The sequence below is a fragment of the Monodelphis domestica genome, chromosome 7 (assembly GCF_027887165.1).
Source record: "Monodelphis domestica isolate mMonDom1 chromosome 7, mMonDom1.pri, whole genome shotgun sequence".
Taxonomy (NCBI): Eukaryota; Metazoa; Chordata; class Mammalia; order Didelphimorphia; family Didelphidae; genus Monodelphis; species Monodelphis domestica.
In genome coordinates, this window is record NC_077233.1 from 39,145,454 (window position 1) to 39,171,531 (window position 26,078).

The 26,078-nt window shown below is 35.2% G+C and overlaps 1 pseudogene; it reads right to left on the reverse strand.

Annotated features, from left to right (window-relative positions):
* Positions 1 to 774: 774 nt before the first annotated feature.
* On the reverse strand, positions 775 to 26,078 carry LOC100021662 (peptidyl-prolyl cis-trans isomerase A-like; annotated as a pseudogene).

A 26,078-nucleotide genomic window follows, 5' to 3' on the forward strand; every position in this document is an offset into this window, starting at 1 on the left:
GCAGGGAGTTAGTTGATAAGCATTTTTAAAGCCCCTTCTGTATGCCAGGAATTATGCTAAGTGCTGAATATACAAAGAAATAAAAAAAATAGTTCCTACTATTAAATAATTCATCAACAATTTCAGTGAAAAAGCATGAAAACAACTAAGTAGGAATAAGACATAGGGGATAATTCTGAGATTATCAAAAAAGTGAAAGCACCAGCATTATTATCAGAAATGACTTCTCAAAGAAGATGAGATTTTAGCCAGGACTTGGAAAAAAATGAAGTCAAAGAAGGAGGTTGAAAGAAATTGGCAAAGCATTTCAGGTATGAAAAAAGGCTAGTGAAAATGCATGTAGATGAGAGTCAGAATGTCTTGTGAAAGGAACAAAAAGGAGACTAGTGCTATTGCATGATATTGTACTGGGGCTTGGGTCGGATATAGTACAGTTGTAAGAAGATTGGAAAGCTAAGAGGGGGCAGGTTAAGAGGTCATTTTGACAGGAACAGAATCTTTGAAGGGTAGTAATATGAAATAAAGATAGTCTATCAAGAAAGCATTTTTGTAGTTTAATTTTTATTTCATAATCATAAACTTAACTCTGTTGTCTAGCCAGACATGTAGAAGGAAAATGGAAATGAAATCCAAAGATAATTGCAGCAAGTGAGAGCAAAAAGATGAAAGGTTATAAGAGCAGGTGGAATTCAAGGGTGCTCACTCTAGCTACAGAGGAATGGTTTGGCGATTAAGACTAAAAATGAAACCAAAACAAACAAACAAAAAAACTTATTAGATTTGTCCACAGTCAGCAATAATGATCTTCTTGCTGGTCTTGCCATCCTGAGAACCAAAATGCTCCATAGTTTCCACAATGTTCATGCCTTCTTTCACTTGGCCTAAGACCACATGCTTGCCATCCAACCAATCAGTCTTAGCAGTACAGCTGAAAAACTGAGAGCCAGTTGTGTTGGGTCCAGTATTTGCCATGGTCAGGATGTCAGGGCCCATATGTTTTAGGATGAAATTCTCATCAGCAAATTTCTCCCCATAGATGAACTTGCCACCAGTGCCATTATGTAGAGTGAAGTCACCACCCTAGCACATAAACCCAGGAATTAATCTATTAAAGCAGGATCCCTTGTAGACAAATCCCTTCTCTCTAGTACTCAGAGCCTGAAAGTTTTCTGCTGTCTTTGGGAATTTGTCTGCAAAGAACTCAAAAGTAACCTGGCCCAGAGGCTTCTTTTCCACTCAGATGTTGAAGTACTTGTTGGAGTTGTCAATGGCCACAGAAGGCTGAGATGGGTGTGACAGCCAAGGCAGAGGGGCTCAATGTCCGGCTGACCAAATAAAGATGAGAACTCTCAGTGGCAACATCTGCAAAGTCTCAAGAAAGCATTTTAAAAACTCAAGTTGTTGTAGATGAACTAGTTCAGTTTATTGACAAAATTGTTTTGACAGTTCAAAGCAACAAGATGAGTTTGAAGAGAAAATGTCAATCCCTATAAAAATACTTAGTGTTATCAGAAAAAAATAGAGTTATATGGAGAACAGCTTGATCTCAGAACCTACCTCTTGACCGTTTGGAAAATTGAATTTTATATTGTGTTTATAATTCTTCTCTCATCTCAGGCAGTAGCATCTAAATCATGCATTTCACTTATCCATCCTTTGTGAGCTATATTTCTTCAATACTATTCTCTCACTTAATGCATTTTACAGATTGATATTTTTCATTTAACAGATTCCCTTATATTTATTATTTTAAAAAATTAATCATATTTTTCCAGATTAAAACAATCCAATTTTAAAATTAATTTTTATGTCATTTTCCAATTCATTTTCTCCCCTTCCCTTATGGACTCCTCACTTCCCAAGAAGGTTGGTAATATGATATATATTTACATATATTTTCATGTAACACATATTTCCATAATCATCATGTGAAACAAGAAACATATTGCTTACACTAGAGAAAAATTCATGGGGAAAATGAGGTGAATAATAATATGTTTTCAATCTTCATTCAAACTCTGTTCCTTCTATGCTAGTGGATATAACTTTTCATCATGAGTCCCTTGTAGTCATCCTGGACCATTCGCAGTAATTCACATGCATTATTTCTGTTACTGCATACAAAGTTCTACTGGTTCTGCTTACTTCACTTTGCATCACTTAATGTAAGACTTCCAGTGCTTTTTGTGATCATCCTCATTGTAATTTGGAATTGTAATTCCATTGTAATGGAATGCACAATAGCATTCCATTATATTTATATACCACAACTTGTTCAGGCTTTCTCAAAATGATGAACATCCCTTCAGTTCCTGTTCTTTGCCCCCACAAAAAGAGCTACTATAAATATTTTTTACAGGTATGTCCTTTTCTCTATCTTTAATATCTTTGGGAACGAGACCTGGTAGTGATATTGCTGGATCAAAGGGTATGCACAGTTTGATGGCCCTATGGGCATGGTTCCAGATTGATCACTAGAATGGTTGTGTCAATTCACATCTCCACCAACAATGTGTTAATGTCCCAATTTTTCCACATATTCTCTAACACTTATCATTTTACTTTTTGTCATGTTAATCACTCGTATGGTTTTGAGATGCCACCTTAGAGTTATTTTTACTTACATTTTTTCAATTAAAACTGATTTTGAGCATTTTTTCATATGACTAAAGATAGTTTTAATTTCTTCATGTGAGAATTATCTTTGACCATTTGTCAATTGGAAAACCCATTATAATTTTATAAATTTAACTCAATTTTCTACATATTGAAAAAATGAAACCTTTGTCAAATATGATTGCTATGTTTTAATCTTGACTGCAATTGATTTGGTTTGATTAAAACCTTTTTAATTTAGTGTAGTTTGTTATATATTTTATATCTCATGTGACAGAGGCTGGCACTAAAGGAAGAATCTGTCTTCCTTTCCTTCCTTCCTAGGAGGTTGGAATCTTGAGGAGAAGACTCTGGGTGATAGCGGAGTTGGGCTCTCAGTCTGGAGAAGTAGAAGAGAGAGGGGGTGAATAAGACTTTCTCCTGAGGGTTACCCACTTTTTCCTGCTTGTGACTGGAAATCCTTCCCCCCAAGATTTCCCAATTGAAGGGACTCACTGAAGAGAAACTTGAGAAAGACATTTAGAGTCTCTGTCAGACTTTACCTCAGCTGCTGGTGCCCTGGGTCTGAACTGTGGCCAAGGGGCCAAACTAGGGTCAGTCAATCTGACTTTTTCTTAGGCTTAGACTTAGCTTACCAGGCTTAGACTTAGCTTACCAGGGCCTGAGTTCCCCCCAAACTCGAGGAGGGAGAAAAAGGGTTTTAGCTAGAGCAAGGGATTCCTTTACCCACTTTCCTTTCCTATTCTTTCCCCTGCCAGTTACTCCTTTGTTATTACCCTGACTAAGTTAATTGACATTAGTTATCTTTTCCCAAAGCTGTGAATCAAGTGTAAGTGAACAGATTAAGGGGAGAGACATCTTCCTAAGAAGAAACCCTGTGGTCTCAAGTAGTGGAGGGGGGACAAGAGGGACAAGAGCAAATCTGGGAAAGCAGCCATAGCTAAGGAGGAAAGGCAGAAGGGGGAAAATCTTCAGACCCCCCTCTCCTCTCTCTGAGTCAACCCTAAATATCAGCCATCCTCTCCTAGATCTTGTTCCCCTTACCATCCCCAAACCCTTTCTGCATTACACTCATAATGTTTTCTATGTCTTATTTTGACATAAATTCTTCCTTTATCCATAATTCTGATAGGCAAACCATTTAGTGTTACCCTAAATTCTTATATAAAGAAAGGGTTTTTTCTAAAAGCTGGGGCTGTTTTACTTTTTTTCTAAGTTTGGGGGAATCATGGCTCACATAACTAGAGGGTAACAGAATGCTTTTGTCCCTCACCTCTCCCTTTCCCTAAGCCTGACTACATCAGCCACCTCCTGCCCAGTAGTCCAATGGGAGTGTTTCCTACCTTCCCTGCGTGGCTTAAAGAGGGGGAAGCAGTTTACCCAGCAATCAGTGGGGAAAGTGACACAGGATGTAGTCCCTGGTAGGGCATGGGGACAGCACTTATGTTCATTCATGGTTGGGTTGGGTTCTGCCCAATCCTACTGAGACTAGACTTGGGTTGAGTTCCTCCAATTGCTTCTTATGTTGTGTCATGTATTGGCCTCTGTTATGGCTAGACTATGTGGGAGCATTTTATTCCTGTTGCTACCTTTTTTCTGTATTGCATTGGTTTCCACTTTTACACTACTGAGGCTGAGTGGTGTTGGCTGTGCTCTTTACCCTGATGTTTACACTGTATTGAGTCCAAGTTCCACTGAGTCTTGTTTGATATTCTCTATTTGTACTCCAGTGAGATGAGTCCTTATTGCTGTCTTTCCATGTTGTTTTGGGATGGAACAGGCTTTACTCATTCTTCTGTTAGTGCTGTTATTCTAGAATTAGTTTTGAGGTAGTTTTTGTGGTTATTTGGAGGGTGATTAGTCACCTCTGACTATTTCTTATTCATTCATGTTGTCAACCAGAAGTAACCAACCACATTTTTTCAACATTGATATAATCTTGTTACAATATGAACATTTCAAAGGATCATGTAAAGCAAATGCTTTTTAACACAAATGTGTGTAAATTAATATATGTGTACACAGATGTCTACTTCCATATATAGATTCATGCATATAATTATAAAGTCCTTTCATAACAATTCTTTTGAGACTGACTGTGAAAGTTGTCTCAATTAAGCCTGAGAAAATATTTATAGAAATGAGGTAATAAAATCAATATATGTTAGAAAAAACATTTACCCTATTTTGACTCTAGGTTATTTGATATTTTATATGAACAGAGAGACAGACAGACAGATAGATAGATGATAGATAAATAGAATGAGTAGATTTACATTAGATCTATTGATACATAGCTAGCAAAAAAATAGATAAATATATAGACTGATAGATGTTAGGATTGAAAAATAGACACATAATACGTAGAAAGATAAATAGATGATAGTTAGAGATGTAGCTCTCTATAGATAGAGATGTACGGACACTAGAATACAAGGACTCGAAATCAGGATCAACGGATTGAAGCCTTACCTCTAATCCATGTTAGTCATGTGATCCAGAGCAAGTCCCTTACTCTTTCAGTGCCCTATTCCAGTGCTGTCAAACTCAATAGAAACAGGAGCCATTAAACCATATATAAGGATCCTACAAACCAAATATTGACTTAAAACTACATTTTTGTATATTTATTTTTAATTAATACCTTAAGTAACCAACACCTTAAAATCCGATTGGTCAGGGTTCTGTGGTAGCACAGAAGATAAAGCATCCTGCCTGGAGTGAGTAGGACCTGGTTTAAAATCTGACCTCAGATACATCCTAGCTATGTGACCTTGGGTAAATTACGTATTCCCAATTGTTTGGCCCTTGTGGCTCTTCTATATTAGAACTGATACTAAAAAGGCAAGGGTTTAAAAATATTGATAGAATCTACATTTGAATCTAGTTCAGGTCACACCTGGTGTTCTGTTATGGACTAGAAACATCCTGAGGGTCCTGAGTTTAATACTCTACTATAGACAACTCTGTAGGACACTAAATTGCAAAGAAGGGCTAGACTGTACCACCCAGAGAAGTTTCTTTGACTAAGAGTTCCCTATTACCAATTAAATGACAGAACTCCTTTTCAGTTATGTGTGCAGAGAGTATAGAAACTCAAAGTAGTAATATAACACCATACATGTATATATGTACATGTTTAAAGATGTGTTTATCCAATTTGAATGGCATTTATTGGTGTAGTTACAACTGGTTATCCTACACAACAAATGTCTTTTAGTCTCTTCCTAAAAAAAGTGTTTCCAGTCATAAATAGCTTTTACTCATAGGGGATGCGGCAAACACGCATGACTCATATGTTCCTGCTTGCAGAGAAACCTCAGGCTATGGTCAAAAATATCAGAAAATCTGGCTATATATCTTGGCTTTGATATCTAGTAGTTGTGTAGCCACGGCTAAGTGACTTCACCACTGGAATGCTTAAATATCTCATCTCTAAATAATAGTGGTCATCATACATGCCCTACTTAGCCCACAGGAGTATTACAAAGGAGAAGCTTTGTAAACATTAAAGCCCCAAAGAAATGTGTGAATTATTTCTCCTGTGGTGTTAAAAGAATAGTTATTTCAATCTGCTCATTTGCTTCTGAGAGACATTTTTGGTTCATTCATAGCAATGCAGATTTAGGTATTACATTTTTTGCAACGTTCTCCTAATACTTAGACCTGGCTTTGGAGTCAAAAGATCTAGCTCAAACTTTAGAACTATCCGTGGGACCTTTGGGTAAATCATCACATCACTTTTGGCCTCAGTTTGGTCATCGATAAAATAGAGAGCTTAGACTAAATGTCTTCATAAGTCTCTTTTAGGTCTAAATATGTTATCACATGAGTTAATCAATAGTCTATGAAGACAGCAGCGTTTTCCTAGCTATTATTGGCACAACAAAGCCCAAGTCATGACCCCCATCCTCAATGTGCTCATATTTTTTGCGGAGTAAAAAGAGGTATATAACAAAATTAGAAATCAATTAAAATAGTATAAAATGCAATGCTAAGTTCTGAAAATATAGACTAAAAATGAATGAAGAGGTCAGGAAAAAGAGGAGTGCATTTTAGCTGGAGTCATCGGGGAAGATGAAAAGAATTTGGAAGTCCTGTAGAGATTTTATAATAAGATTTTCTAGACATTATCAAAAATTCCACCCTAAGATGTCAGAATAGTTCAGTGGAAAACAAATTAAAATCAGATTTATATTCCAACTCTGGCCTCATCAATGACTAATTTTGGTACAGTGGATAAATCACTTAACTTCTGTAGTTTTCTCTGTAAAGTGGTCCTGGTTACATCCGATCTCTTCACACTGCAGGCAGATTGCCAGATGTGATTTAAACCATATTGCTATTTTAATGAACTCCTAACTATCTTCTGGGTGGATTCTCTATAACATATTTTAAATATGACATCAGATTACTTTCATGGCTGAGAATTCTTATGAGCCAATTAACAAGGGTTTAAGCAATATATCTGCCTAAATAAAATAAGAATGAAGACATTAAATTTGCTGCTTTCTCCTTAGGTGAATTCTAGTCAAATTCTCAAATTAATTTTGTTGATGCTTACTGTTTATAATTATTCATGTGGAACTCTTTTCATGCTGATCATTGAGAATTTTAAATGAGTTTGAGTTTATTTATGATTTGAAGGAGTGGGATTGTAGATTTAATATTGTAAGGCACTCATTTGGTCATCTAATCCATTTCCTTAATTTCACAGCTAAAAAATCCCTGAGTTTCAGAAAGAAAAAATGATTTGTTTAAGATCTCAAAGGTAGTACGGAGCAGACTTAAGAGCCAAATCCTCATTCATGACTCCAAATTCAGCACAATTTCTGCTGCCACATGACTCCTAAAGGTCTGAGATCTAGAAGAACAACACAGGAAGCTTTATTTTTTTCACTTCTTTTTTAATTCAAGAGAATCCAGTTGATTGGGGGTACTACATAGAATTAGGGTTAAAGGGAATGTGTAGGCATTGTGCTTTAGAGGAATGGAATATTATTTGTACCCTAGCTAATACACTGATTACCTATGTCACTTTGGAACAGTAACATTGTCTGTGGGCCTCAGTTTCCCCATTGCCATCATTTCAATAATGAAGAGATTAGTCAAAGGGTCATTAAGGCCCCTTTACTTTTAAGTTTACAACCACATTAACAATTGCCTGGGAATTAAGACACATGAGTTCAATTCCTGACTCTTTCGTTAACTAGCTGTGTAATCTTGGGTCATTTGTATGAAGAATTTGGATTGAGAAATCTTTCCAGACCCTCCTAGCTGACTGATTCAAGAATAGTATCTATCAATATATTGCTAGTTCCATAGCAGCATCTTACTCCATGTGGTTTTAAAAAGCTACTGTGTTAATGCCATTAATGAATTCACGGAACTGCAGGCAGTTAAATGCCATCATAATTTTAAGCATACCTAAACTGTTCAAAGGGAGAAGCTAACAAAATCAAAATGACTTCTCTGCTAGAGAGAACGACTGCATCTAAATTGTATATTACTGAGGTTGTGTTCCTCATATAGAAGTTGTGCTGCATTAGGATAGCAGAAAGAAAAAAAAGGAAGAGAGAAAAAAGCCCACAATTCTTTCCAGATAATTATGCTTTTGTCCTTGTCTTGCCCTGAGCATTCAACAACAATTTGGACCTTTCCAATCAGAGAAATTATTTCGATACTCTGAAATAAAAGTTCTGGTCAAGGAAAGGATTAGAAAGGAATGAAGGTCACAATCCTAGGACTGAATCATATCTGTTACAGAGTTTCTTTTATTTATATCTGTTTTTTCTCTTCATATTTCAGACCATTTTCTGGACTTTTTTTTCTGCTAACTCTATGAGGGACACTTAGATTATAAAAGTAAAGAAAGTCTGGTGATTGGGTGTCTAGATGGACCACATATGGACCCTCCTCAATTTTCCTCTATATTCTTTGAGTTGGTGACTTAAATAGCACTCATTGGTTCAATGATCATCCTTAAGTAGATCATTCCCAGATATGTGTGTATATGTGTGTGTGTCTATATGTGTGTGTGTGTATCTTGCCCTAGTCTTTCTCCTCAGTCATATTCACATTTATAATTAACTGCATTTGTATATCTTGGGTAAAATGTCAAATGTAAATCTCAAATTCACCCAATTCAAAACAGATTTCAAGAAATATATTGAAAATATATAGAGAAATAAAGCAAAAGAATGCAAATCACTACTCAACTCATAAATGGTCAAAGAATATAAAGAGGCAATTCTCAGATGTAGGAATTAAAACTATTCTTAGTCATGAAAAATGCTCAAAATCACTATTAATTTGAGTAAAACAAATTAAAATAACACTGAGGGACCATCTCATATTTATAATATTGACTAATATGAAATAGGAAATTTATAAACGTTGGAGGGAATATGGAAAATAACATATTATTATATAAAATATATAATATAATAACAATAATATATTATTATTGGAGATGTGAACTGTTAAACAATTCTGGAGAATAAGAATAATTTGGAACCATCTCTAAAGGACCATAAAGCCTGCATACCTTTTTGATTCATCAATACAACTACTATGTCTTTCTCCTAAAAAGTTCAAAGATTAAGCAAAGGACCTACTTGTGCAAATATATTTACAGCAACTCTTTTCATGGTGGCATAGAATTGGAAAGCTAGAGGATGTCTATCAATTGGGGAATGGTTGAACAAGCTTTGATACATGATTGTAATGAAATACTATTGTGCTATAAGAAATGCTGAACAGGATCATCATAAAAACACCTGAAAGACTTACATGAAGTGATGCAAGATGAAATGAGCAGAATGTTTTACACCATAACAGTAATATTGTAAGGTGATCAACTGTGAATGGATTAACTATTATCTGAAATGCAAGAATTCAAGACAGCTCCAAGAGACTAATGATCACAAGGAAACTGATAGGATCTGAAAGCAAATTGAAACATCTTTTTTACTTTCTTTCCTTTATAAGTTTTTTCTTATATAAATGACATGTCTTTTTTACAACGTGACAAACATAGAAATATATACTCATGTTAGCACTTGTATAATCTATGTCATATTAACTGCCATCTTGGGGAATGGGGAAAAAGTGATGCGGGAGCGAAAATGGAGCACAGAATGTAAGGATGTAATAATTAAAAACCATGTCTACATGTAAAATAACAGATTACAGTATCTTTATCACTAAATTCTTTTCTCTTCTGACTTTTTCTAGAACTCTCAGGATATTATCATCCTTCTAGTCACAGAGGCACATGTATTTCATGTCATCCTTGATTAATAAACTCTTATTCACTATTCATATCAAATCTTGCCAAACATTAGCATTTCTACCTTCATTAAACATGTGATTTATATTAATATATGTGAGATATGAATATATCCAATCCATCCTATACTTGGGTACCAAAGTTGATTATGTTATCTTCCACACAATAAACTCTAGTGGCTTCCTCTTACTGCAAAGATAGAATACAAAGTCCTCTGTTTGGTACCAAAAACACTTTATAATCTGAACCACTCCTGCCTTTACAGAATTTTTATACTCTGCTCATATCCATAAATTCCACTATTCTCCACTGACCTACTTTCTATTCCTTTTTCATGATGCTCTATATCCTTACTTCTTCTTACTATGGCTTTCTTCAAGACTCAGCTCAGATACCATCTTCTTCAGGAGGCCCTTCCCAGTCTTCCAGATACTAGTGCCTTCTCTTCTCATGTTGTATTTCTTTTGTGCTTTGCACTGCATCTGGCACATGTTAAACACAAAATAAAAATTTATTTAATAATTGACTGTGAAACACTCTCTACCAATGACATTTGGCACCTCCAAATTTCATTGGTAGAGAGTGTATCACAGTCAATTAGTATTGTAACTAATTTTCTTGAAGACTTCCCTAGATCCCTGAAATATTAAATGATTTACTTAACTTCACACATCTAGCATGTCAGAGACAGACAGGAAAGAAACCAATCTCCTGAAAGATAGCAATTCATTTACTTGAAGACAGCTATCATCACCTTCTTCTCCTTGTCCTCTCCATATGAACAATACTTAATTCCTTCATTTTAGAATATATTGATTTTTAAAAATGTGACATACTAGGTACTTCCCATATGAAAATCATATTAATTATTAATATTAGTTGATTAGTCATTAACAGAAATATTACTGATTCCTTCTAATTTTATCAGTGTTTTAAAAATTGACAAGTTATATTGCCTATAAATGTGGATATTTATTCACTTTATTAAGATATTACTTATCTACTTGCTTCCATCCAAAAAACCTCCTAACTTTTGAAAACCTCTCTTTGTGAGGAAGCCTTTTTGTGGGTATGTTTGGTAATATACTTCTTTGTCTTCATCCCAACATCAAGTCTGAAATCACTTCTTTACAACTTGAGCTGGCATTATTCCTCTATGTCTCCTCAGAGGCCAAAGAGAAGAACAAGTCACAGGGCTCCCTTTGAGTATTTCCTTCTTTATTCAATTAGTCCATCAGTCAATAAGCATTTATTAATGGCTCACAATATGTCAGGCTCTGTGCTGGGTCCTGAGATACAAAGAATTGTAATCAATCCATTGTATTCAAGGAGCTTTCATTACAGAGAGAGAAAGAAAATATAGATAACTAAGCAAATTCAAGGTATATACAGGGTATATGGAAGTTGATGTTAAAAGAGAGAACATTAACAAATGGTGGTGGGGTGTAGAACTGGGAACAAAGCCTGAAAATGTTAGAATTTGAACTGTCATGAAATAAGCCAACAAAATTTTAGGATAAAGATGCCTAGTTCTTTAACATGATTTGTTTACAACTTATTTTTTTCTAATAAACCCTTATCTTCCATCTTGGAGTCAATACTATGCATTGGTTCCAAGGCAGAAGAGCAGTAAGAGCTAGGCAATGGGGGTTAAGTGATTTGCTCAGGGTCACACAGCTGGGAAGTATCTGAGGTCAAATTTGAACCTAAGACCTCCTGTCTCTAGGCTTGACTTTCAATCCACTGAGATACCCAGCTGCTCCCTGTTTACAACTTCTAATTAAGGTAACATCTTGGTTTTTCTTTTTAACACATCCTCCAAATTTTTCAAGCTTTCACTTCAACAATAGCATCCATAAATTAATGCAACAGGCAATAATTTTATTAGCTTTTTTGATTACTATATCCCACTATAGGGATATATTAAGATAGAGCCCAAGGGGGGCATCTGGGTAGCTAAGTAAATTGAGAGCCAGACCTAGAAATGGGAGCTCCTGGGTTCAAATCTGGCCTCAGACACTTCCCAGCTGTGTGACCCTGGGCAAGTCACTTGACCCCCATTATCTAGCCTTTACCACTCTTCTACCTTAGAACCAATACATAGTATTGACTCCAAGATGGAAGGTAAGGGTTTAAAAAAAAGACAGACCCCAAGTTGAGATGGTGAAATCCTTGTAAATGTACTAGCATATTCAAATACACAGTTTGCCATCTGGACACATTCAAGGATAGTATTAGTTAGCCTGAGGCCTGGATTCAAGTTCAAGTTGGACAGTAATGCATTTCTGGTGGAGTTGTGAATTGATCCAACCATTCTGGAGGGCAATTTGGAATTATGCACAAAGGGAGTCACTAAAAGACTGTCTGCCCTTTCACCCAATCATTGCACTGTTCGGTTTGTATCCCAAAGAGATAATAAGGAAAAAGACTTGTACAAGAATATTCATAGCTGCACTCTTTGTGGTGGCAAAAAATTGAAAAATGAGGGGATGCCCTTCAATTGGGGAATGGCTGAACAAATTGTGGTATCTGTTGGTGATGGAATACTATTGTGCTAAAAGGAACAATGAATGGAGGGATTCCATGTGAACTGCAACAACTTCCAGGAATTGATGCAGAATGAAAAGAGCAGAACCAGGAGAACATTGTACACAGAGACTGACACACTGTGGCACAATAGAATGTAATGGACTTCTCTACTAGTAGCAATGAAATAACCCAGGACAATTCTGAGGGACTTATGAGAAAGATGCTATCCACATTCAGAGGAAACACTGTGGAAGTAAAAACACAGAAAAAACCAACTGCTTGATTACATGGGTTGATGGAGATATGATTGGGGATGTAGACTCTAAATGATCAAGTTCATATCAATTTAGAAGTGAAATTAGATGTATGTGACTTGATACAAAGATGACAGTTCCATCTGAAGTAGAGTCTAGAAACATTTTCAAACATGCATATGAAATAGCATTATTTACATTTACCTGTACTTAAAGTGAGCTTGTAATTTTCTATCACAATATTTTTAAACTATCTAGGAATTCTAAAAGATGGATATTATTATTAAAGTATTAAATTACACTAAAACCTTACCCGTGAGAATGTACATATACCCATATATGCAATAACAAATGTATAGAATTGTTCATATTAAACTCATATATAAAATGTAGAAATCTGTTAGTGCCTTATATGGTAATTTAAATAATTTAAACATAAATTAACTTATTTCTCATTTTAAAAACTAACCCTGTGAGTCATTTCAAATAGATATTTAAAAAACTTCTACTTTCCTTCTTAAAATCAATACTATGTAGGCAGAAGAGTGGTAAAGGCTATGCAATGGAGATTAAATAACTTGCCCATGGTCACACAGCTATGAAGTGACTTAGGCCAGATCTGTACCCAGGAACTCCCTTTTTATGGCTGGTTCTCAACTCTCTACTGAGCCATGTAGCTTCCCCCTCTAGGAAATATTAATTTTGTTTCATTGAGAAATAAATGAAGCTTCTAATATTTAGCAATTTCTCCAACTTAAGTGACAGGAAGGCCAAATCTAAGTACATTTTTACTGGATTCCCCAAGTAAATGGTCAAAGGATATGAAAAACAAACTTTCATGGACATGGACACTATTGAGTGTAGTATGTATGCTTTTCTTATCCATATAATATTCATAAAATTTTTCTATCATTTTAAAATATGTTCACATGTGTCAATGGGGATATTATTGGGGTTATAAACCCTAAATGATCACCCTAGTGCAAATATCAATAATATGGAAATAGGTCTTGACCAAAGACAAATGTTAAAGCCAGTGGAATTGTGCATTGGATATGGGAGGGGGTTGAAGGGAGGGGAGGGAAAGAATATGATTTTTGTAATCCTGGAAAAATGCTCTGAATAAGTCAATTAAATAAAATAAAAAAGAAAGAGTAGAGAAAGAAAAAAAATTAAATAGATTCCTATTTTTTTTTATTTTGTCTCTGATGAAGTGTTTGAATATTGTAGGCTAACTGTGTTTTCCTTAGAGGTTTTGTGGTTTTAAAAGTGTGATTCTACATAGTGGATGTGGTTTTAGGGAACATCTATGTTATTATGTTTGTATATAGTGACTTCGACACTAAATGGAAAGAACAAATACAAAATATTATCATAAATGAATATTGTGAAATTATAAAGAAGCATGGGGCCAAATAATGAAACTGTATAGATACCCCTTACTACTCCTTTGTAGACATCAGAGGTACAAGTGTGTGGAACCATGTAAATACCTTCAGGCTTTTTTTTTTTTTGAGTGAATCGACCAATTTTTCAATTTTTTTCTCTCTTATTTTATTTTTTTCTTTAAAAATGTTCTTGTTATAGGAGATGATTCTCAAGGTAGGGAAGGATATGAAATATGGGAGCAATTCTCAATTTTATTAAAACAACAAACTATAGTAAGACATTTTTACAAATGATACTGAAGTTGAAGATGAAGGTTCTCCTCCTAACTATCAAATCAGTCCTTTTTCTCCTTTGCTGGATCCTTAATCAAGTCACACCCACTTGGACTTTCCTTTCTTTTTTCCATGATTCCACTTGATAATCTCATCAATTTCCATGGATAAAACTATATTTTCTATGCTGATGATTCTTGAATTTCCCTGTCTTTTCTAATTTCTCTTCTGATCTATAATCACCTCTATAATCACCTTTTAGACATATTGAACTAGATATTCAGTAGATATCTTTAAAAAAAATATATCCAAAACTGAACACATGATTCCTCCCACATACACACACCTAAACCCTTCTTCTTCTAAATTTCTCCATTATTGTAGAGGGGAACATCATTCTCCCTGATACCTAGACTAAGAGCCTAGGTTCCATTTTTGACTCCTCGCTATCCCTCACCTTCCATATTCAATCTGTTGTTAAGACTACTCTTTACAATTTCTCTCATACACTCTCTCCTTTCCTCTGAAATTGCTACCACCCTAGGGCAGACCTTCATCACCTCAGACTTGGCCTATTTTAATAGCTTGCTGGTATGTCTTCCTGCCACAAATCTCTCCTCACTCCAAAGTGATTTTCCTAAAGTGAAAATTGGATCATGTTACTTCCCTACTCAATCAACTCCAGTGACTCCCACTTGTTTCTAATATCAATCTAAAATCCTCTGTTTGGTAATGAAAATTCTTCATAGTCTGGCTTCCTACCACCAACCTTTCCTGTTTTCTTATGATTCTAATGATGCAGAAGATATCATTTGTTAGTTACTCATATCCAGTGACATTGGCCTCCTTTTTTTTTAATGAACATGAAAATCCATCTGTCAATTCTCTGCATTTTCTCTGCCATTCTTGAAATTCTCCCTCTTCTCATCTGTACTTTCTGGTTTCTCTGGCTTCCTTCAAGTCCTAACTAAACTCTCACTTTCTCCAAAAAGGCTTTTTTAATGCCTCTTTAATTACAGTACTTTTCCTTCATTTGTTACTTCCTATATAATCCTGTACATAACTTCAATTTAGATATGTGTTTGCTTATTTTCTCTCCATCAGATTGTGGGCTTATTGGGGCCAGGCATTGTGCTTTGCCTCTTTTTGGATCCTCAAAACTAGGAATGGTGACCAGTACATCATAGATGCTTAATAAATGATTATTGACTTTAATAGTGACTGATGGTCTCATTTTGCTCAATGTTCTAATAGGCACTTCTATCAGCAAATGCTATAATGATTCCGCACAGCTTTTGAAAGATGGTATCTTAAAGATTAAAAGGAGTATTTCCTATTGATCATAAGATATTGCAAATGAGTTTTGTCAGGAAATTTAATTAAGTAGTTTTTAATCACTTAGAAGGATTTCTCTCTAATAGTTTGATAAGCTGTAACTGTGTGATTTAAATAAGATATAATAGAAATAGAAATAATATTAAAAATCTTGCAATGATGAAAGTGCTTGTGTATTTCCCCTTTCCTTGACACACACTCTGAGGTTGTGACAGAAAAATAACTGAACTCCTAGATTAGTCTTGCAGGGTCATAACAATTGAACTGAGAAGGAAAAGGAGAAAAGTGGGGTGCCCTGGTCACAACCTCTATCCCTGGGATTTATTAGCAATGATCATTTCATCAGCCTGTTCAAGACCTCCCCTCCCCCATACTGAACATGTTCAGAATACTTGGCCCTGTTCATTACCTCTGTTGAATAATTGTCGAAAGCTTATATAGCCGATGCTGCTTGGACATCAGACATTTCCAGTCACATAGGCTGGGTAAGGCTGCAGATCTATGTCTTCTGTATTTTCTTCCCACAATAGAAAGCCAGATCTTTAGCTCAAGATATTGGCCAAATTCATTTTATTTATTTTGTTTTCTTGTCATTTCCTATAGAAACACTCCAGACTAATCAGTGAAAGTCATAATGATGCGTAAGATATCATTTCAACTCTTCACATCAGGAATAGAAAGTAGGTGAAAGACGACTATGACTAGACTATGACATGGAGTAGTAAATGGACAGCCAATTGACTTAGTTCATTAGTAGTTATGTCTTCATCAATTATTTAGCACAAATAACTAGTTAGAGTAGGAATTCCATTGGAGTAAGAAATTAAGCAACATCACATTTGGGAAACTAAGCCATGCCTTCCAAAATCTTTAACTGCTCTAGTAGTGTAATCCCCATCTCTTTGCTATCAATATTCCCTGGCTGATGATACAGGGTTTTAAAGGTGGGGATATAATGTTTTAAGAAGAATTAAAATGACTGTAAGCAAAAGGACAATGGAACAATAAAGAGGTAAAGGAAGACTAGAGCATCATACAAAAATTATTTATACACAAGTTGAGTCACAAAAAAATATAAATCTACCATGACATATATCACTTGAACAAAAATTGGGGAATGAGACACAACAAATGGATATTGGTATTGGAGAACTTTAAAAAGTGCGGTGTCAGACATACAGCATTTTAAGTCAATGCTCAGAGGACGATTTGTGGAAAAATAGGGAAGGGGCAACTTAATGATAGGCCATTTGGTTTAAAATTGTGACTGATACATTAATTTTGTGTCCTTGATCATTTAGCCTTTATACACTTCAGTTTACTTATCTTTAAAGTGGAAATAAGAGATTGATGTAAGCCCAATGCTTTGAATAAGTGAAGCATTTTAATAGTTTGTTTCTTATAATATATTGTTATATAATATAATAATATACTTATAATATATAATTGATTATAAAGTAAAAGTCATATATTATATATTTACATAAATATAATATATAACATGTATTAAAACCTAATATATGTATACTATATTAATATTATTTATTATCATATATTGCATAATACTTTTTATTATAATCTATTTTATATATTGATGACATCTAAATTATAATATTATAACCTATTATTTATAGGTCTTTTAGTTTACAAAGAATTATACCAATTTTATCCTAATGTTCCCAATAGTAACATTTTAAAGGGAGTGCTACTATTGTCCTCATTTTTTCACATGTGGAAATAGAGACTCAGAGAGATTAAATGATTTGTCTAGAGGTATTTTATTAGTGCCAATTTGGTATTTAAACCTATATCTTCCATATTCCATGTCTAAGTCTAGCCACTAGTCAATAATTATGCCTCTTAATAATTGTGAGTTCTTTTTCCACCAATCAGTCAGCAAACAAATATTAATCACCTAGTTAGTTCCAGGAAATGTGCTAAAAAATGAAGATACAAAGACAGAAAAAAGGGAGGGAGAAGACATTGCCATCAAGCACCTCACAGTCTAAAAGAAGAAATAACATCCAAGCTATACGTATATACACATAAATACACACACACACACACACACACACACACACATGTACAGACATTGTGTATCTGGAATACATTGGAAATAATCAACAGAGGGAAGGTATTCAAATTAAGAGATTTTGGAGAAGCCATCTCATAGATGATAGGATTTTACCTGGTACTTGAAGAGTTGGAGATGAACAGATAGAAAGTTCCAGAGGAACTGCAATGAATAATATAAAAACTTCTCTGAGAATCAATGGCAAGAACACTCATTGTAGCATCAGGACAACTTGGATTCAAATTCTGTCCCTTAAACTTATCAGATATATGACCTGCAACTTCTCATTAATCTATTGATCCTCTAATTTCATGATCTGATGTTGGTGTGCTGGAATTTTAGGGTTAGGAAATTTTAGTGTCCTTTCTACTTCTAAGTGTCTGATTCTGTGATTTTTGTTCTTAGAGTTCTACTACTAATTAAAATGTACTTATTTTCTAAAGCAAAGCAATTAAATACCTTAAAAAACTTTTATGTCTTTGAATTTATAATGGGTTTTGGTTCCAAAACAGAAGACCAGTAAGGACTAGGAAATTGGAGTTAAGTGGTTTGTCCAAGGTTACAGAGTTAGGAAGTGCCTCTGGCCACATTTGAACCCAGGATCTCCCTCTCTAGACCTGGCTTTCCATACACTGAATCACCTAGTTGCCCTGTTTAGTATATTTTTAAAGGAAAGTATTTAAATGAAAAAGCATTTTTCATGCATTGTCTCAGAATCTTTTGATCCATTGATCCATCCTAAGTAGTAAGAGTGATTTCCCCCCCCCCCCTGAATTTGGTTGGCATCAGTTATACAAAGGTCAACATGGACCATGAGTCCTATTTAAAGAAATGCATTCTCTGAGGTTCACAATGTGAATGACCCAAAAACACCTCCTGGTGATAGTAAAGATCATTACTCTTGTTCCCTTTTGATAAACATTTAAAAGAATTCATCAACAATTGAGTGAATTTAGTTATCCCAAATAAAGTGAACTTCAAATCAAGTTGCCCTTTTGGACCATTTATCAATCAGAAGCTTTTTATGATAACTTAGGAATAGAGATGATCAGTCTTAAAGTTTCAATGATTTAAAAGAATGGAATGAGAGTGAAAATATTGCAAAAGTTCTTTACATAAGTCTAAGCCCTAAAGTAGGTGAGAGGAGTTGGACAGTGTATTGGGGGAAATGTAAAAAAATAGACAGTCTATCAGTTACCACTAAACTCATAATTATTCTAGAGGCATATTGCAATGTGATTTGAGCCTTTTTCAACTCCAAGATCCTGTTATTCTGTTAGTTATAACTCATCAAAAAGAGAAGAGTTTGCATGCCTGGCAAAAGGTTATACCAATTTTGATTGCTCATTTTCTAGTTATACATTAACATGGAAAAGTCAGACTTGTTTTGTACAATTATTTCAAACTTCCATCTACAGCTATTTAATTTTCACAGTTTCTTTTTATAATAGAAAAGGAAGATTTTTAGCTATTATATCTTAAGTTGTAGGCATGTCATAAAAATGTAATTTTGAAGAAGAGGGGGGATGACTTGATTATATTCCTCTCTTTGCTAGGACAACATACTTCTTTCATTAGGGAACAAATATCCTGCAGCTGAGAAGTAGACCTAAATATGTTGGCTCTTATATTTCCTACATTTTAATTTTTAAATTTTTTTTCTTACTAGAAGAATAAGCAGAAGAAAATTTCTTAGTGACATTTTTAGAGGGATTGTTTTCATTCTCTTAGTACAGATCCGGAATATTATTGTTCGGTCATTTATTCATACCCAACTCTTTTTGACTCCATGGACTATAGCATGCCAAGCCCTTGTATCCTCTTGCATTTCTCAAATTCTGTTCAAATTGATGTTCATTGTTTTCATGATACTATACAGCTCATCCATCCTCTTTTCCTTTTACTCTCAATTTTCCTAATATTAGAATCTTTCCCAATGAGTACTATTATTATGGGACCAAAGTATTTAAACTTTAGCTCCAGTATTTGGCTTTCCAGTGAATAGTCTGAATTAATTTAAGTATAGTGGGTTTTGCAGAGTTTTTTGGAGGGATTAAGGGTGTGTTTAAATCTACTTGCTTACCAAGGGACTCTCAAAAGGCTTTCCCAGAATTGCAATTCAAAAGTGTCAATTCTGTGGTGCTTATTTTTCTTTATAGTTCAACTCTTATAGCCATATGTTGTTTCTAGAAAAACCAAAGCTTTGACTATATGGACATTTTTGGCAAGGTGACATCTCTGCTTTTTTAATATGCCATCCAGATTTGCTGTTGCTTTACATTGAAGGAGAAAGTGTCTTTTAATTTCATGGCAGCAGTATCCATCTGCATGATCTTTGAACTCAGGAATATCAAATCAGAAGCTGCTTCCATTTTTTTCTCCCTAATCTATCAAATGTTGGAAATTTGGTCTCTATTTCCTCTGTCTCTTTGAAAACCGTCTTCTGGTAATTTTTACTAAAAATCCTAAAGCCTAATTTGTAAAGTTTTAAGCATAATATTGCTGATGTGTGAAATGAATGCAACTATTTTGTAATTTGGACTTTCTTTGTCATCACCCTTATTTAGGTTTGGGACATAAACTGATATTTTTTTAATCCATTGGCCACTTTGGGGTTTTCCAAATTTGCTGACATATTGAACCCTTTGAAAGCATCATTATTTGGAATTTTAAATACTTCAGCTGGAATTCCATTACTTCCACTTGTCTTCTTATTAACAATACTTCCTAAGACACACTTGATTTCATTCTACAGGATCTCTGGCTTCTGATCAGTAACCATACCATCCTGGCACAGAGCACTCAATAATTGTTATTGCTTTTTATGGAACAACTGCTCGATTTTTATTTTTGTAATACAAGCAGGAAGCCTTGACTTTACTGCTTTGAGCTCTATTTAGCTATAAATGAAATTAATTTATTGGGATATGAAAATAAATTTGGACACAGATCTGTTTGAAAATGATTGGTATACTTAATTACCATTGAGTAATAGCATTGAGTAATAGCATTGAGAAATAGGGAAGACTTGTTATTGAATGATTAAGGGAAAAGGTATTTGGCCTAAGGTCCTCATGGGCAGCAGGCCAGTGCCTGCAGCCAGCATGAGGAGGTCATAACATTGGCTTGGCCTATAGGAGAAACTCATCAAGGGTCCCCCACAAAATTCTTTGAAAGTTCTTTAAAGAACTTTAGGGGGCCATAAACTCCATCTTATAGCACTGAAAATTTCAAAATAGTTTTCAGTACCTTGGGGCAAATTGGAATATAGGCCCTCTGAACTTTCAAGCTATCCATAATCTCCTGTAAAATGAGATACTATGTAGGGTTCATTCCTAGATGGCTTTTCCTAGGCAGTGTGAATTGGACCTGGGTGGTGTTCTCTGTCACTTGTTCCTTGGCACTAATACTGAATGTCTTAAATGTTTCCAAGCTCAGTTCCAAGTCAGCTCTTTTTCTTCTTTTTCCATTTGAGACTCCTGCCCACCAAGGGGTTTCCTGGTGATAGATGTTAAACAGAAATGGTTCACTTCTCCTGCATTGAGTGGGCAAATGGTCAGTGGGTCAGAAGTGCAGCCAGGCTTCTTAATCATCATCTTCCTCCTCCTCAGTTTTATCCATCATCAGAAAATAGTCTCTTTTTCAGTTCATCTGCTGGGCTCCGTCCCCTTTGGTATAAGAGCCAATTGAATCTTCTGAAAAAATGTCAAGAAAATAGAATCAAATGTAGTGTGGCTGAGGTTTTTCTTAAATTGAGGACCAAGAAAGATACTCAGTTTCAGAACAGTCAACTCCCAGTTAAGACTAGAGAGAAGTATTCGTTTAATGACCTTCAGTAGAAGTAGTGGAAATGGAAGTTCTCAAAGACAAAGTCACTGGAGTCAAATCATAGTCAATTAGTAGCTGTCTGGAAAATAATCATATTTAGACCTGGGTGAAGAAGGTTGTGGGTGTGTGTCTTGCACAATTTATTCCTGTAAAGTAAAAATCCTTTACTGGAGTTTTGGTGAACTGCTTGTAAAGTTTATTTTGTTCCCCAAAATATATGAAACCAACTACTATGGCAAAAAGTATGTTGTGAGGGGGCAGCTCGGTAGCTCAGTGGATTGAGAACCAGCCCTAGACACGGGAGGTCCTAGGTTCAAATTTGGCCTCAGACACTTCCCAGCTGTGTGACCCTGGGCAAGTCACTTGACCCTCATTGCCTAGCCCTTACCACTCTTCTGCCTTGGAGCCAATACACAGTATTGACTCCAAGATGGAAGGTAAGGGTTTAAGAAAAAAAAAGTATGTTGTGAAGACTTACTGAAAGCAGTGAAATCATGGAATCTTGTATTAGTATAGTTAATAAAGAATAAAGTCAAGGAAGATAGATGATCAAACAATTTTGACATTTTACAAATATAGAATTCATTTGAAACAACTTAATTACATTTCAGGAAATGAGGGGAGCACTGATCGAAACATTACTTAGTCTGAATATACCTTCTTTGATTAATCTATTTATCAAGGATATTAAAGGATATTAAAAATAACTTGCAGTGTCTTTCAGAAAGTGATGAAAAATTCTTTGCTGGGACAATGAATTAAAGATAATATTTTTGAAAAAATTTGTCATATTATGCAATTTATGATTTTCTAGTGTACAAGAAATTTTCTTATCAATACTTAGGGATGCCAACTCTGAAGGGAACTTTATCATTTATTTATACATTATCATCTTGTGAGAATAAATTTGTGTATATAATGATTGAAAGTACTGTAATTTGATATTATCCTTATCCACCCAAGGAACAAAATGAGAAACTTCTCCCTCCACCAACTTTACATGTCCCTTACCTTTAGTCCAGTGCTAAATACCTTTGAATTTCCTCTTTTGTGCAGTTTAAAACTATTAAAGCTTAAGTACTTAATCCTAAATTCAATAAAAAAGCTTAAACTATACTAAGATTTCTAGGACCCCATATATTTTCTAAAAGCCATATAGGATAGATTCTTGGCCTTGGATTTAGACCCATCTGCCTTCAAATACTTCCTTTGATAAATATTGCCCCTGTGCCAAGTTATGTAACTTCACAGTGTTCAAAGGGAGTTCTCTAAAAGTAGGTTATTAAACAGGTGTAGACAGACCTGTATTAGTAGAGGGTATTTTCTTTCTGAGAGCCTCCTATGTCAAAAAGAATCATTTGCCTACCTATCTTCCCTTTCCCTACCTTCGCTCACCACACACATGTAATATATATGTCAAAGAGTAGTTGTACATTATAATGGATGAAATATGATGTGTTCCAAGAAAAAAAATCTTCCCAAACTTTAAAGGACTATATAAATGCTAGTTATTATTATTCATATCCTGAGAACTTTTCATTAGCCCTTTGGGAATATCCTAATACCTTCCTAATATAATTTATTATTGTTTGTTTAAAAGTAGCAGTACTGATATGACTTATCTCCTTTTTGAAGCAAATTATTATATGAAGGATAAGTGTCATAATTTATCAAGTAATATTTTCTGTATTTTGAGAAAAAATCTCCTTAAACCTTATTTATTTTTTAAATTTTCTATCTTTAAAAAATGGAAATAATTTAGGGCTTAAAGAGTTTAAGCAGTTAATTTTTAAATTATCTTGCCACATTCTAAACTCTGTCAGTCTTCTCATTTGTAAGATAGTAAAATAATATGAATAGGATATGTGACCAGCTAAAATGAAGATGATTTTATTATTCATGAATACTTAACCTGAATGCTTTAGTGCCTACATACCCCTATTATATTAAATTATGAGGAAACATAAAACTGTCAGACTGTAGGTGGTAGACTAATATTCCCTATGGATTTCCCTTATGTTTTCATTTTAGTTTTGCTGCCTAATACTAATAAATCTAATTTTTGATTCATGTCTTCTATTTCTTCTGTACTTTTTCCAGGAATTTCTTCCCCTCTGTCTGCAGAAAGTGTTAAAATTGCTTCTATCTTGACTTAGATATTACCCTAAGACACATGTTTGTACATATCTAAATAGAAAAAATAGAAATGTCTTCAGTTTTAACACATGATGTGTATGTTACTGACTGATGCCTTTCTATCACATTGTTTGTTCTTCAAGGATAGATGATTTCCAAAGAGTGGGAATTCCCTCTCAGGATGCAGGTCACAACTCCTCTATGCCTCGGTAGATAGCTTTTGTGATTTACTAGTGTAGAAAGAGGGAAAGAAACCACCATTTCATCTGATGGCCACCAACATAGACATTCCTGAGAGGATGAATGCACAGTTCACAAATGAGCCTATGTAGTTAATTAGTCTGTCAATAATCACTTATTAAAGGGTATTTTGAATGTTCATGGAGGACTAGTGCCTCTTGTATGAGGGTTCACTGAGCCCTTTTTGGGGCTACTCATTCCCCTTTGATATTCACTTTCTCATTCAATTCTCACTTGAGGCTCCAAGAATCTAGCATGTACACTCTACACATCCTGCTAAACCACTTTGGCAGAAGGGTTAAAGCAGGCTGAGCTTTACTGTTGGGACACAAATCCATCAGTGCATTGAAGAGGGTGTCTAGTAAAAGAATGTGAAGATTTCCTCTGATGGAATAGATGGACAATTTATTCCAATGACCATGAAGGCTATTGAAGCATTTGTGGGTGGGTGGGTGGGACGTAGAGTTTCATTAGACACTGATGATGTCTAGATCATCTAGTGTGTGTGGTTTTCCTTAATGGACTTCCCTGACCAGCAGGGTCCCACAAGGGAAGGGGCTCACCTTTGTAATGGGACCGAGGAGAGATAGCAACCAAGAACCAGGGTGGAGAATGAAAGACAAGGACAAGTCAGTGGTTGGATAGGGCAGGCAACCCCTATGATAGTCCCCTTGATAGGAAAGTAAGAGTACAAAGGAATACTAGGTGGATGAGGAGATTAAGGTAGGGAATGCAGGCTGAGATGGTTACAGCCTCGGGGAAGGAGAAGGTTAAGAGGAGAGAGAGACAGAGTCATTACTAGAGAAGATTGAAGATCCAAGAGGAAGTTCATGGGTTTGCCTCTGAATTTAATCCTGTCCTGCTTGGGCTGTACTCCCAAGCACATAGTAACCACATCACAAAGTATAGACAATTAAGATTGGGTGGCACGGTAGAGGGAACACCTTTGGGTGTGTAGATTGCATACCACGCTTTCCTGGGGAATTGAGTCCGAGCATGTTAATGAGTTTGTCTTAGCCAAGGGCCACATGGCCAGTTCAAGGTTACATTCACAAGCCTCATTGGTATAACCTTATGCTTGGAGACACAGTAATCATACAGTCATTTATGATTCATAGATGTGAATATGCTTGGGATGCTACATAGTGTATCCTGGGTCACTGCAAGTCATCTTGACTTTTTTCTAGACACTGGACTTCAGAGACTGGAAGAAAGAGTGAGGCTGATGACTTTGTGCAATTCTGCCTCACTTAAATCCAATTCATGCACAAGTCAAGACATCACCCTGTGATGTCATTGGTACTATTTAAAAAATGACAAACAACAGTTAAGGGTAAACTATATGTTAAGAATTGGAGTTACAAAGAAAGGAAAAATATACTCAGCTCTGAAGGGGCTCACATCTCTGAGAAAAGATTAAATATACCTAGACACACTTAAAATATATAAAGAGTAAGTAAAGTAATTAGACATCTGTCCTCTTCTCTTGCTCATGGCCCCCACATATATAGCAGGATATATTCACATGATACATATTTTAAGCTACTTTATATTTTTGGTAGACTAGTCATTCCTTTATTTTTATTTCTTCTCAATATTGTTCTTTCTCTCTCATCAACTCACATAGATTTAATTACTGTCTCTATAATAATGATTCACAGATCTACCTTTCCTGCCCCAGTCTCTCTGCTGGCTTTCAGACATCTAGACCTAAATGTACGTGAGACATCTTAAACTTAGGAAGTACAAAAGAGAAGCATCATTTTTCCTATTAAATTCTAATTCTTCTTACCTTCCCTACTACTGTAGATGGCACCATCATTTCCCCAGTTGCTCAGCCTCTTAATCTAGAAGTCATCCTAAATTTGTTGCTATCTCTCATACTCCATATCCATCCAAGCTTTTGTCAGGCTTGATTGATTTCACCTTTGCCACATTTCTCAAATATGTCCTCTGGTTTTCTCAGAAACATTTACCCCTCTGGTGAGCTCCCCCATCACCTCACACCTGGATTATTTCAATAGCCTAATAGTGGCTTTCCCTACCTCAAGTCCATTCTGAATCTGATCCATTTTCCATTCCACAATCCCACCTTCCCAGTCTACTGACACCAT